Source organism: Pelodiscus sinensis, chromosome 1 (assembly GCF_049634645.1).
Source record: "Pelodiscus sinensis isolate JC-2024 chromosome 1, ASM4963464v1, whole genome shotgun sequence".
Taxonomy (NCBI): Eukaryota; Metazoa; Chordata; order Testudines; family Trionychidae; genus Pelodiscus; species Pelodiscus sinensis.
The window spans coordinates 192,392,004-192,406,530 of NC_134711.1; the positions used below are offsets into that span (position 1 = coordinate 192,392,004).

The 14,527-nt window shown below is 42.0% G+C and overlaps 1 long non-coding RNA gene across 1 annotated transcript in view; it reads left to right on the forward strand.

The window, feature by feature from the left end:
- Positions 1-13,245, forward strand: part of LOC142826984 (uncharacterized) — a 74,603-nt gene extending 61,358 nt beyond the window's left edge. Inside the window, exon 3 of the long non-coding RNA XR_012901300.1 lies at positions 11,195-13,245. This is a non-coding gene — a long non-coding RNA (uncharacterized LOC142826984). The remainder of the gene's footprint in view (positions 1-11,194) is intronic.
- Positions 13,246-14,527: the final 1,282 nt, after the last annotated feature.

The following is a 14,527-nucleotide window of genomic DNA, read 5'->3' on the forward strand; positions in this document are numbered from 1 at the left end:
TGACTATTTAAGTTAAATGTGATGACTCAAAGGGAAAGAAAGGACTTCCCCATAATCCACTCCATATAGCAATGAATAAAGTTCACAAAAGACTTGAAATGGTCATCAAAGATTCCAGCAATTGATGAAGACACCAATTGAGAATGGGTTTATTAAGCAGCATCCATATTAAAGTCAGTATTATAGTCCTGACCAAGCTTTAATATAATTTTTATTCACTTAGGGTATGTCCATACGGCATGTTATTTTGGAATAACTGACATTATTCCGAAATAATAAAGAGTCCGTCTACACTGAAAGCCATTATTTTGAAATAATATCGAGCTGAAGGACTTCTTACTTCAATTCATGTAACCCTTCAACTTCCCTTACTCCTTGTGAAATGAGTGTTCTTCCTTTGACTTCCTTCTGTGTAGACAGCACCAAAAGCCGAATTAAGCTATGCAATTGACGTAGCTGAAGTTGTGTGGCTTAATTCGACTTTAGCCATGCTGTGAAGACATGCCTTTATTTTTTACAGTAGCAGAAGGAACCTGCTCCCTAGACTCAACTTTGTTTTTGTAACAGAGATGTAGCCATGTTAGTCTGATCTTGGTTAAACAAAAAAAGCAGTCGTAGCACTTTAAAGACTAAGTGATGAGCTTTCATGGGGGTTGATCAATTCATTGTCTGTATTATATGGTACTGTGACACCGCAGCCTCACAAAAAAGGAACAGATTACTGGAGCCATGGGAGTTTACACTAACTGAAGATTTGCTCCCCAGATCCCAGCATCCGCTAATACGCAATATTTCTCTTCCCTACCCTTCCCCCCAGAATGACTTGTTTCTTCCTCTTTAAAATTCTAACATTCACTCTGTGGTTTATTTCCTCTCTTACTCTGCAGTTTCCCTTCATTGATCTGAACATTTGTGCATGTTTTTCTTATTCAGTCCTTTAGTTGGCTGGCTCTCAACTTGGGCTCACTCATCTTATTGCATCTCTTGCTTTTTGGAACCCTCCTTTCTGGGCAAGCTCACTGCTTCCTGCAGAAGTTGTGTTCACTCCCTGGCTCCTCTCTGAATCCAATTACACCTCATCCCTGGCTGGCACTGCTCCTCATGGGCACTAACAGAGAGCAGACATCCCAGAGCTCCTCTCAGGGCTGTAGTCTGTCTGCTCTAAGCAAAGAAAGGCAAATCGGGTGACTGCTTCTGTGTGGGCTCTCTAGCAGCCTCTCCTTAGGAAAACTTTGCCTCTAGTCTATGGCCAGGTCCACTTTTTTAAGCTTTCTTTCTTCAGGTAGAATGCATACTCTGCACGGGTGTACCCAATTGCCACTGACTGCATGCAGGGACATTTGTTAGACTTGCTGTCAGTGAGAGGGGGGCATTGCTACAGATTTAAGAAACAGACTAGCAAATTCTGCTTTTCCTCGTCTAGCAGCCTCAAAGAACAAGTCTATACATGAAGGTTCAGCTCTTCACAGGTTATGCAAAACCAAGGTGATTCGTAGAGGCTTGAGAGAACTATTTATTTTATTTTATTTTATTTTATTTTATTTTATTTTATTTTTGTATTGCTTGCCTGGCAAAAACCAACAGGGGGAGTTTCAGGTCTGCCTCAGCCTTGTAGTGTTACAGTGTCCTTTGGCTTTAGTGAAATTGATCATGGGTAAAAGTTATCGACATTTGGGAAAATAAATACGATGTTCTTGTCGTCTTAACGCCTCTTCCCCTTGAAGAAACATTTTTGTGGCTCATCTTCAGATTGAAAGCAAAAGTAGAGTTCCCATCTCTGGTTAAACTTCAACACTTTCAATTTAAAGAGATGAAGAGGGTTTTGCCCACGAAAGCTCATAATACCATCTACATTTTTTTTGTTAATCTCTAAGGTGCTGCAAGACTATTAGTTATTTTTTAAGTTTTTTTCAATTACAGACTAACACCATTACCCCTCTGAAACTATTTAAAAAGAGATCACAGAAGAAATAGATCTAAGCTGTGTTTCACTGAAATGGAAAAAAATCTCAAGTTTCTCTGAAATGAGTCAAAACTAGGATTTTTTTTTTACTCAGTCTCCATATCCAACCTCCTGAAGCAAAAACAAACAAACAAAATGTATTGATCCACCGCCGCTACCATCTCCTGTGATCAGCTATACCCTATATAGTAGATTCATCTTTCTAGTTTGTATAATAATATAAAACCTGAATGAGAAGATTTTACAAACCAAAATTCTGCTTCCTGGCCTATTCCAAATATCAGAGCATAACAGCAAATACAGATTTGACATCTATGGTCTGGACTTCTAAAGTCCTGGTCTGGCATCCCCGTGGGTGCCTCTGGGCTGGAAAAGCCAGGCCCTGTGCTCAGCAGCTCCTCTCCCACCCTCCTAGAGCTTCTAGAGTACCACAAATAGCTCATCTATGGCACTCAAGCTCAAGGTGGATGGAGGACTCCTGGGGGGAGAGGCAGGGAGACTGCAGAACCCCATGGTCAGGGGCCCGGAGCACAGCCTGGCTTCCATGGGGCTCAGTGTGCTCCCTCCTGGCTGTGGTCCTGGGGCTCCGCATCTACCTTTTCTCTTCCCCTGAGCACACCCGCCCCCAAGTTCCTGCTCGGTCAGTGCTGGCTCTTCTGCTTCTGATGGAGCAGACCCCTGCAGCTGGCAGCATCAGAGAGGCTGGCATTCACCTCCCCTGGTCTGGCAGATTCCCAGATTCAGCATTGGTCTGACCAAGAAGGTACAACCTTTATGTCACCATGTGGCAAGCAGGTGCCAGTCCTGGGAAATTCTACAATTTTATTGTGGCTCCAAAAAACTGCAGAATTCCCACAGGACTAAAGTGCAAGATATTCCTCTAAAAGAGAAGAAGAGAAACTGTGGGAAGCAAAAATTATTTTAAAATATTAGGAAAGGTGATCTCTGTTTTTGAAAGACGAACACAATTTACCACATTTATGCAGTCATTATTGAATGGATTTGGTTTTGTTAAGATGGATCGAAAGGGTTTATGCAATGCAGCATAGGAATTCTACCAATCACTGGCTTTAATGTATTTAGCTACTACCCCATGATTGCAGAATTTTTCATTTTTCATTTGTTATTTGCTGTCACTTTGAAATGCTCCATCCTTTCCTATGTATGATACTGGCTGCTCAGTTAGCCCATTTCTACATGGCAGCATTTTGTCAATGCAATTGATGCTGACAATCAGAAACTGACAATCAGAAACAAACTACATCATTTGTGCATGTTCACACAATTCTCCTTCTTTCAACAGAGTGCATCCATACTTGGGTGCTCTAGCATCCACAGTGATAGCAGCTATTCCATGGAGCTACTCATGGGTTGTTGGTGACCCCATGGCTTGGGGAAGCAAGCTGCCCTAGTCCCATCCACAAGAGCCCATGCTCCCCACAACTCCCCGTGGCCTTCTGGACCCTGCCCAGCCTCCTCACTCCCATGATGTGGCTGCTGACCCTTATCCCCTCTCTTCCCTAGAGTAGCACCCCTTAATGTCCCCAGGCTGCCCTGGCTCCAGAGCTCCGGAGAGCTGGCCAGCAGACATGGCACAGGGCTGGGCATGGGCGCAGCCAGATGAGGCAGTTTGGGAAGGCAATGCCTTCCCCTGCCTAGAATACCTGCCGCCCATGGGAAGGCTGATTGGATTGCAGTGCAGTGTGGGTGTGGGCTCAATGATCTATTTCTTTTTGTCCCAGCATTCCACAGAGTTCTGACTGGGTTTTTTTGGTGGCACTTTTCAAGAACTCCTGTTTCCTGTGCACACCCCATCTCTGGTTAAAAGCATAGATCCTACATGACTCTCTCTGGCTGTGGTCACAGTTATGAACACATCCCGAATGGTCATGCAGTATATCATGAGCGCCTCATCTCACCGGGAACCCAAGCTGCACGGCCTGCTATGCCATGGCAAGAAACAACACCAGATTACTTCTGGCATTCACAGAGCCGCTGAACCTGGTGGCCCATCACTTTCAGGCTGAGGAAACAGGCACTGAGTGGTGGGGTTGCATCATTATGTGGATGTGGGATAAAGAGCAGAGGCTGCAGAACTTTTGGATGCAAAAACCCACCCTGCTGGAACTGTGTGCAGAGCTTGCCCCAGAATTACAGTGCAATGCTGCCCTCTCACGGGTGGAGCACATGGCAATCACTGCGTGGAAGCTGGCATCTCCAGACCGCTACCAGTTGGCTGTGAATCAGTTTGTAGTGGGGAAGTCCACTACTGGGGCAGCATTAACGCAAGCGTGCAGGGCCATTAAGCACATCCTGCTATGAAGGACTGAGACTTTTAGAAATGTGTGTACAACACTGGATGGCTTTGTCGCATTGGGATTGCCTAACTAGAGGGGTGACAGATGGCATGCACATCCCCATTTTGGCCCTGGACCATCTTTGGGCTAAGAATGGAAAATTTCCGTTGGGGTGGACTGCAGAGGTGGATTGGCTGTGGAACAACCCCCTCGCCTTCTAAGAACCATGGGTTCTACATATGCCTATCCCAACATGCAGTGTACCTCACTCAGTGCACTACATTGCCCATTACCAACCAGACAGTCAGTACTCAGAACGCTCTCCCAGCACCACATGGAGTGTCACATTTTTTATAAGAAGCTGCACCAAAAAAAACAGCACAGAGAGCCATGTTATGCTTGTGTTACACAACTCTACATAAGAGCACCTAGAAAATATAGAACTGTGGGTAGTAATAAATATCTATAATAGCTATAACCATATCACAGTCTGTTAAGGTACCTTTTATTTCCTAAGTATCAAGAAATTGGTGGATGTGTATGAGGTGGAAAGGAGAAGAGAGCATCTTGTCTGTGGGAAAGGAAATAAGAGTTATTTCTTTAATTTCACTAAGCTATATTGCATGTCAAACCACTGTATCATGACATTGACCTGTTGCATCATCATGTACCCCAACCATATTTTGGGCATGAGCTGGAGATTGGATCTGGTCAAATTGTGAAGATGACAATTAAAGGGGGCAATGTGGCACTCAGTGTGAAGATAATGTGGCTCTCCCCTCTGCTTTTAGGGATGAATGGGCCAGCAATAGCAGAAGAAAGAGGATCGTAAACCTAGATGGCTTTTATCAAGAAATGCCCGGATGCCAAGATTCTCAAACTGTGGCTTCTCAGCTGCTGCTAAGTCCTTCAGTTAGGTCCTATTAAAAGAAGGCAAAATACATGAAATACTTTTCCACGTGAACAATTGCTGTTATTGCAACAGAGAGGCTAAGCAGTTGTGAATGGAAGAGGAAATTGGCATGTACATCATAAACAGGAGGGAAAATGCCCAGAAAACACTCTCTCTTTCTCTTTCTTAAAAGTGGCCCACACTTTGAAAAAGTCTCAGGGTCTAGCTGTAATGTATGTTTCAGTCATTTTTCAACTGACTAGCATTTCTAGGTCTTGGTCAATGCAGCAACTCTCTTAAAATGTATTTTGTATTGATTTTTCAACCATTGTATTTTAACACTTTGTTCAATAGGACGCGATCCACACAAATTGTTTTAGCTAGTAATGCTTTCAGATGGAGACACCTCCATTCATTCCTTTTCTTTTTTTTCCCCCCAGTGTCCCTCTGTAGCAAATAATTGTGCAGGTAGTAGCAACATTTTCATGTAAACCGAAGCCATAACTTACAGCAGTGAAGTTATGTGAATGCTTTTTCTGGGAGCAAACAGGCCAATCATTCCCTCATCTGCAGCAGACAAATGACTAATCCAACGATTAACATGAAAAGTGCACCTACAGACCTAGCCATGTAATTAATTCCCCAGAAGTGAGGCGTTTCAGCTCTCGCAGCATACATTCAACCCCAGCAGGCCCAGGGTGCAGAAGTCTAATTCTATTTCCAGAGCCGCTGCTTTTGAGCTGGCAGCCTAAGCTGCAGTAGTAAGACCAGTGAAAGAACATTTTATAGTTTCCGTCAACACAAAAAAGTTACTTTTTCCTCTGTCCCTTCAAGTCCATTTCACTGGAGCAAGAATGGCACGTAGCCACTGAAATGTGACACCATGTGTTCTGTGTGATTATCCATACTCAGAAGAGGAAATAGTGACCTGATAACCCATTAGAGAGCTAATAGATGTGAAAAAGAGAAGAGTTAGAGACTCCACTTAGGAACTGAACTATGCTGTCTGTGTTGTATGGAACAGCAGCAGTTCAAACCCCTAAGACAGATACCTGTACTCATTTATGCAAGATAATCCTATTAAATTATTGTTGGCAGCATAGTCACTTTTAAAAAAAATAAGATAATAACAGGGTGTTGAATCTCAGTGTAAAGGGTTGAAGATGATTCTTTGTATGTGTAGACCATAATACTAAAATTCAGTCTTTTAACCCGTCATAAACATCATGGAAACCCGTAAAGTGACAAAGTGGGAAGTCAAAAATGTCTCCAACTGAATAATATTCTTACTAGAAATTAAAGACAAATGGGACTATAATTGGCCATTGCCTCGATACACAACTTCAAATGCTGCACAATGCAAATAAAAAGTAATGTGCATGTGTTCCCAAAGATACTCTTCAAATGGGGGAGTTGCATATCAAAACCTTATTTCCTGGAAATGAATTTTAAATAAGTGCCCAGGGGCATTGGGCCACTGATGTTTCTACTTTGCAAACTGGGTGGGCTATGAAGGCTCTTAAAACTCTTCAAAGCAATTAAAAAAAACCCCCAACAACAACTAGATTTAACTGACCAAGGCTTTTCAAGAAAAATACCTGAAACAATTAGGAGAATGAAAACCAGGTCAGAAAACTTGGCTGGTGGCTGAGGATTTACATAAATAGGCCTAACCTTTGACTTGAAAATAAAAGGTAAGTACAGAGCTCTGACAGAACAGCAGGTCATTGGCATTTGCTCTGTAAAGTACTGCCTCTGATACTATGACAAAAATGCCAAGAATTCCACTGATCATTGTGTGCTGATAGGGCTCAAAGGTATTCGGTCAAGCTAGCAGAAACCCAGCCTACCTGACCAATCGAAACTGCAGTACTCCCACACATTTTATAACTTGCAAGCTGTGAGCGTGGGAAAGCATGTGAGGCCCTTGGAGACTAATTCCTTCTAAAAAGGAGGAAGGTGCCTTCCCAGAAGGGTGATTTTTCATTCTTGTGGCTTGGGCAGTGTATAAAATAGTCTCTGCTCAGTCCTCAAGTGAAAAACACAATAGTTGCCTTCAAAGCATGTATTGTTTTTCAAAAGGCTTTTATAATCAATATTGAATTTATTAGTCAAGATCAATCCAAAATTTTGCATGAATCAGAGCTGGGGTTTTGTCAAGGTTGTTGTGTACTTAATAGCAATACACAGCTGTGGAAATGGTAATAGCATGTGGTGAGTTAGCTGCCTGAAATATTATTTCTATTCATTTGATCCTAGGCAGTGATCCTAAAGAGTGAGCATGGCTTCATGTTACAGCATACAGCTGAGCTACTTCCTATTGGTCTGGTGATGGCTCCATATTTAGGAATCTGAAAGCAAAAGATGAACCAAACAAAACCACATTTTTCATTCTTGTGTCTACTTCTATTACAGTAACACAGAAAGCCATTTCAACAATGAGCAAAGAAAAAAAATCATGAAAGCCAAAACAATAAATGAAAGATGTTTTATGTTCACATATTACACAGACTAATTTCGTTTCCTATTACACGTCTAGGCACAAACATACATAAAATATCCTACAGGCTGTCTCTGACTTGTTTGTCTAATTAATTAAAAGTGATCCATTACAGAAAAACTGCAAGAATGTTGAAGATGTTTCTGTTTGTATTGCTTTTGTTTCACTTGCTGCAACAGAGAGGGAAGCTGTCGATGCTTGTCTAGTAGATTATTGAAGGGTGATTGTACCTTTGATATAGAATCAGAAAAGGTTGGAGATGTGGATTAGTTGTCCTTCTTTTCCTACTGACAGACTGCTCCTGCAGTTCTCAGATAGGTAAAGTTTCTAGTGGAGTTCATGGAATTTTGCCTAGCAAAGGACTGCAGGAAAACCCATCTTTCTGGCAAGGATAAACAAGATATTAGCTAAGAAACAAACTAGATCATTTGTATTATTATTTTTTTAATATCAGAAGAGGCCCTTATGATCACGTAGTCCAATTTCCTGTATAGCTTCTGGAAGAGCTACAGCTTGTCTTTAAGAACAGCCGATCTTGTGGATAAACTCCCAATCATTTCTCTTCGCTGTAGCATTCTTTACACTTCTAGACCTCTGTAGCTGCTCACAGATGGGTTTGATCAAAAGCCCTGGAAATCAATGGAAACACTTCCAATAACTTCAGTGGGATTAGAATCTTCTGGGAGTGTGATGTGGGATGTAGGATAATAATACATAAGGGAGAGCACATAATTTTGGGTTGTGGGGGTTGATTGACCTGTTAATGTTCATTACATTTTGTTAGGGCAGAGGATATATTCCCAGACAATTTCCCCCCATCTAGTTTTCTCTGTCCTTTAGCTGAGGAAATCTTCACAGAACAATGTTGCTTGACTGGTCCTAAAAGCAGGGTCTCTAGAACACATGCTCCTTGCTGTCACACAAAGGGCAACACAAACTAGGATGTTTCACAAATAGTAGGCTTCTCACTTACATTTTCAGAATGATTATTAGGCCAGAATGCATGCAACTGCTGGGATTAAAGAGAAATTAAAATGACTTATTGCTAGTCTTGATATGTCATATGTTTATGGCACAGTACAGATACGAGATCTAGCCAGAGTCCATCCCCAGCTCACAGCAGGGCTGGCCCACAGCATTTTGGCACCTGAGGTGGGGAGCTCAAATGACGCCCCTATGCCCCCTCGCTTTGGCCAAAACTTTGAAAGGTCTCAATCAGAGCTGGCCCGAGCCATTATTGTGCCCGGGGCTCTGGGTGCACAGCACTGCCCCCATGCATGTGACGGATGTTCAGCCCCGCCCTTGGGCGTGCGGCTTATTCTTGGGCCCCGGGCTCTGGGTGGATGGTGCATGCACAGCCCCGCCCTGGGCGCGTGGTGCATGTGTGGCCCTGCCCCCGCCTGGCCTGGCAGCACTGCGTGGCGCCCCTTACAGTCGGGCACCCTGGGCTATCACCCGGTCAGCCCTTAGCTTGGGCCAGCTCTGGTCTCAATTCTGCCTTCTTCTTGTTCTACTCCTCTCATGGTACTGCAGAGAAAATACATATGCGCCAGTAGTGGACACAATTTTCTACACTCTGGGTCCTAGTTGGGCCCCCCTACAGTCTGGCACCTGAGGCGGCTGCCTCAGTTCACCTCATGGTAAGGCCAGCCCTGGCTCACTGTGTCTGCTGGGCTCTACTCTTGTGCAACATTATTGCCATTTTGGGTGAGCTGGATCCTTTGGGAAGAGAAGCTCTGTGGCCACAGCTGGCCCTCCCCTTTCTTCTCAAAGGTTAAATCCACGATTCCATTGCTCCCAATTCCACTGTCACATACTAAGGAGAACCATGGTAGTGTGTCACTCCGTGTCCCTTCCCAGCACGGGACTCTCCAGAACTGATGACAGGCAGACCTAAGAGGAAGAGGTCAAAACATGTCTCCCTCTCCCAAGCACTGGCAGATAACTCTGAAATGGCAGCAGGTACCCATTGCTTGCAGGCCAGTGATAAGGGGGGAGTTTAGCTCAGGTCCCCTATGACACCCTCTAAAAACCATTATTTTGGGTGAGTCTGCTGGGCGTCCTGATCTTCCGGCCTCCCTTTTTTTATCTGCAAAGGTCTATAAAGGGCTGCTGCAGTCCCTGTCCATCAGCGGCTGCAGCATTCTCTTCTGCTGTGGAAAAAATGGGACCAAGAACCAAGGAGATCAAGTGGAGGTTCTAAGTTCGTTCTGAAGGTCCAGGGAACCTGACTATCATGACTCTTCCTCCCTCAATGGCTGACTAGACTCAAGTGCAATCAAATTGGTTTGTATTAAGTACAGAGATATTGACAGCAGTCCCCCAGAGATCTTGGGAACGGGCAATTCGCACATGCTCTATTGCACTCTGTTCCTACATAAACACTGGGTGAATGGGTGAATCTAATGGACTTGTAGGTTTTGTGAGGTTCTCAAACATTTTCAGACATTGAAAATGTTTTACAATGATGACTTCAGTGGATCCAAGATTTAATCCTACATGCCTTCGAGGAGTATAATATGTCATCTAAAGATAATGTACCTTTCTAACTCAGCATAGAAGGGACCTCTGATATTTGCAATGGAAAGACTTAATGGATTCATCTGTACTTAGCATGTTTATAGTTAATGTCTTGTGTAGAGATGCAGACTGCCATATTTGCTTCATCCAATCAGTAACCATGAGTCTCACAGAAATGTGAGATGCACTGATCTGTTGGCATGATAATTAATTATAATTCCACTTTGCCTATTACCAGCATGAAATGAATCACAAAGGAGATGTGAGAATCATTTACTCTCCGGGAAACAAGGGCATGGAAATCAGGACAGTAGTAACTTTGATTTTCAGTATGTAGGTACTTTGCCTCTGTATTGAAGGAGGAAAGAAGGAGGCCTTATTAGAGAAATGCAGTCAGATTCTGATACAGAAGAAAAGTCATTCTGCTGCCACAAAACATCATCCCTTGTTAGGAAATACTGAATGCCAGCTAGGGGTGGGAGGATGGGGAAAGAAAACTTATATTGGTCATTTCATGAGAGGGCAGAAGACTGACATAGGGCAGCAAAACGTCTGGCAGACAGGATAACCTATTTTAGTCATCACATTCTTCTTTGCTGCCAAGGCAAATCAGGAGTGACTTCAATGCCAAGGCAAATCAGGAGTGACAATCCAATTTACATTAGGATAATTGGGATCAGAATCTGGCTCAATGATTACATACATACATGTGTGCAAATCCAGCAAACGTCACTTTCAAATATACCAGATGCTGTGCATTTTCTAGTAGCCGTCTGGATTTTATTTTATTTTATTTTTTATCTTCTCCTGCTGTGCTGAAGAGCAGTTCAGGACATTCACTTTGAGATAGGAAAAAGACATTGGAAAACAAAACTTGTAAAATTAGGCCAACATTACTTTATTCTTTTGATGAATAATAATACATTAATTCTCAAAGGGGCCAAATTCATTAGGAAAATTAGCTGGTGTTGTAATATACTCTTTCAGAATACTTTACAGGATTTATTTGTCTTCCCTTGCAGGATACAAGGAAAAAGGATGGTGCTCAAAATTTGACTGCTCTTTTGGCTGATGAGTTTTGCCTAGTGGAATGTTCTCAGACATCTCATTGCCCTGCTGCTTACTAGAAGTTGCACTAGTTGAAATAGCAGCAATGGAAGATGAAGGCTTTGTTTTTTGTTTGTTTGTTTTTTAACATTTCCATTATGACTTTGGAGTGTATGTGCGTGTATGTGTAACTTTTCAACTCTGTTAAGAGGAGATTACCCTCTGGAATCTGAAAGTAAATATCATCTTTGAGTAGTCTGGGGAAGGCCCAAGCATTACATGATGGATCACATGTTCATCTTTTTTAACCTTAGGCATCTTTCAGTTTGACTCTGATCAGTTCCAGGCATTTTAAAGGTTGAGTCCAAGTTTTAGTGTGGGCCTCTGAAAATAACCTGAAATTATTCTTCAGGTAAAGAGAATGATGCATAGTAGTAGCTATGTGTAATATACCACTCAGAAGGCAAGTTTGTCAGACTCTAAAATTTGACATCCTTCCTTTCTGTAGCTGGTAGTTTCTCTAGCAGAGGGAAAATTTTCCCCTGTAAACAGAAGTCGTCATACCTCATCATTAATGCTTAAAAATTTGCAATCTGGAATTGAAATTTCACTGATAAATATGACTTTCTCCCAATTTATACATGTACTTTGACTTTTTGTCTTGGTGCACAGACTTTGAAAGTCTTTCATAGCTTGTTTTGGCTTTGTTTAGAAAAAGAAGGACAAGAGTATTACAAGACAAATTATTCTTAGGATATTTTGATCTGGCTCAAACCTGAAGAAATGTCTGGCAGCTCAAAAGGAAGACAGCTGTAAATCATCCAGCCTGACTGAGAGACCAAAACCAAGATGATGTGGGATAAGCACCAGAAATGAACCTCTTAACCGTCTGAAGTCCACCAACAATAATAAAATAGCCTATTATTATTTACTCTTTATAGAACACCAAATCTGTGGCAGGTGCTTTACGGATAAAATGAGGACAGGGTGCCTGCCCTGAACAGCTTACTGTCTTCATGGACAACATACAGTTAACAAACATGAAATAATAAACATCAAGTGAGAGAAAACAAGACAGAGCAATGTTGGTTGGCACAGTTTCTAAGTTCTGTGATTTTTGGTTGAATCGTTACTATTAATCCTCTCAATTTAATACTTCCATGGCAGGAGGAATAGTATTTCTAGGCCTCAATGTGGGATGTACTTTAAGAACGGAGGGGCGGAAGCATGGTGGAAGGGGTCTGGAAGAAGCTCCCAGGGCTGCACAGAAAAAGGCGTAGAGATAGTTATGGGAGGTTGTATGGTGATGCACAGAAGTAATACGCTGAAGCCATGTGAACTCAATCCAGCAATCTACCACATACTGCTAGCACTTATAATCAATAATCCCTTTCATTATTTATAGGTAGAACAAGTGTTTTGTGGTTGTGGGAATGATCTTTTTGACATATATTTGTGTCCTGTCATGTGAAAAGATTTGAAGATAGTAAGATGTGTGGAGAGGTGAAGTGAGGCAGAATTCCCCAAAAGCATATTTTGAAATATCCATGAATGATCCAGAGATTCAGATATTTGGATTCTAGCATTGAACTTTAAGTTTCTATTACTTAGTTGGTATAACATGAGCTTGATTATGAAACTGCAAAATTGTACTTGCCTACAAAAAAGTGAAGCACAGAAATTACCTAATCATTTTGCCTGTTGTTCTTCATAGTTGATAGGTTACTTCACTGGGTTAGAAGCTACACTATAGCAAAATCATATAACTCCCTAATTGTTATGAGTGAAGGAAGATCCTATTTCCATGATGGTACAGTCGTCAGTAGAACAAGAAACTATTATATTGTCAGTTACTGGCAGATTGCTTTATCATTTACTATTTTTAGATTTTTGGAAATAAAGGATGTGGGAAAGATGTTTTATGACTGAGTATATATTTAAATAAATAAATACACCGATACATGCTTTTGCAAGAAGTTTAGTTTTATGTTACCTTCCGTGACTTGTGTAACAGGAGAGTTTTATGCAATTTGAACTTGTAGTTAATCTGCATGAGTCACTACAGTGTGGTGATTTCTACACTATTAGCTTCATTCAGAGCCAACCTGAGGGAGTGTGAAGTATTGTGTCCCCAATGATTTAGCAGCCTTGGCTATTTTATTACCTAAGGACAAATATTTCACTGGCCTAAACTGTTGTATTTCCACTGAAGTCCACTCCACTGCTATCATCTGAAGTGCTTTCAAACATGACATATTTTGGTCAAACCCCAGTATTAATTGAAGTTAATGGATTTCTGTTGAATTTAGTCTGAATTATTTTCATCTATTAAAGCAAATGTTTGACATGAAAAAGACCAACAAATAAACCTCTGAAATGTTTTCTTCTCCCCTTCTTGAAAGGCTCTGGGTACCTTGCTTGAGCCCAGACAAGAGAATCTGTCTATATTCTGCATGGTGCAGCAGTATTCATGAACCAAAACATTCTACCGTATTTGTGTAAGATTGCTTACGTTGATTTGTTGTGCCCATGGTGAAGTTGTAAATCAAAGTCAAAGTTATAAAGTCAAAAAAGGGATTGGATATCTATATGGAGACCTAGAATAAGCTACAGTTGTAATTATCCTGAATTTTGTACAGGATATTAAATTGTATGCTTCAGGGCTTAAGCCAGTATCTATTAATAAAAACAAACATGGAACAAGAAAACTTATCAGGCTTGGGGGATGACTTTTGCCTCTTTGGTTTCTGCTGCGAGTTCTGAAGTGGCGGCAAGAGATGTGGCATCACAAAGTTCTTCTAAGCAGGGACCCAGGATGTGCTGCAGCTCTCTGGCAGCTAAACCTCCTCAAGGATTAGTTTCAGCATAAGATTCACGTTGGTATCCTCACCCAGAACCTGCAGGCTCCACTGCAGTCTTATACTGGTTTGGGGAGTGAGAAATTTAACGTGCTGTATGAGTTGAGTTGCTAGAGGTATAGTTCTCTTCCTTGTCTTTCTGGTAGTTGGTCTTCAGCCATTTAATCTGCTGCATGCACAGGGTCCAGTGACTCCCCAGCGTTGCCAAATTGTTTGTTGTTAGCTGATATGTGTGGTCATTCCTGGAACTGTTGCTAACGTCAATCTGTTTTCTTGCCTTGCAGTAGAAATTGACGAAAATTTGGCAGTACTCCCTCAACCAGTTAATGGCACGCTTGGCAAAGGATGACTTTTAGTCAGTAACCATCACATGACAGAGCTTGGGCCCAAGCCACCATGGGACCAGGCCTCCAACTTTTCTGGGCCTGAATCAGACAGAATTGTATGTAG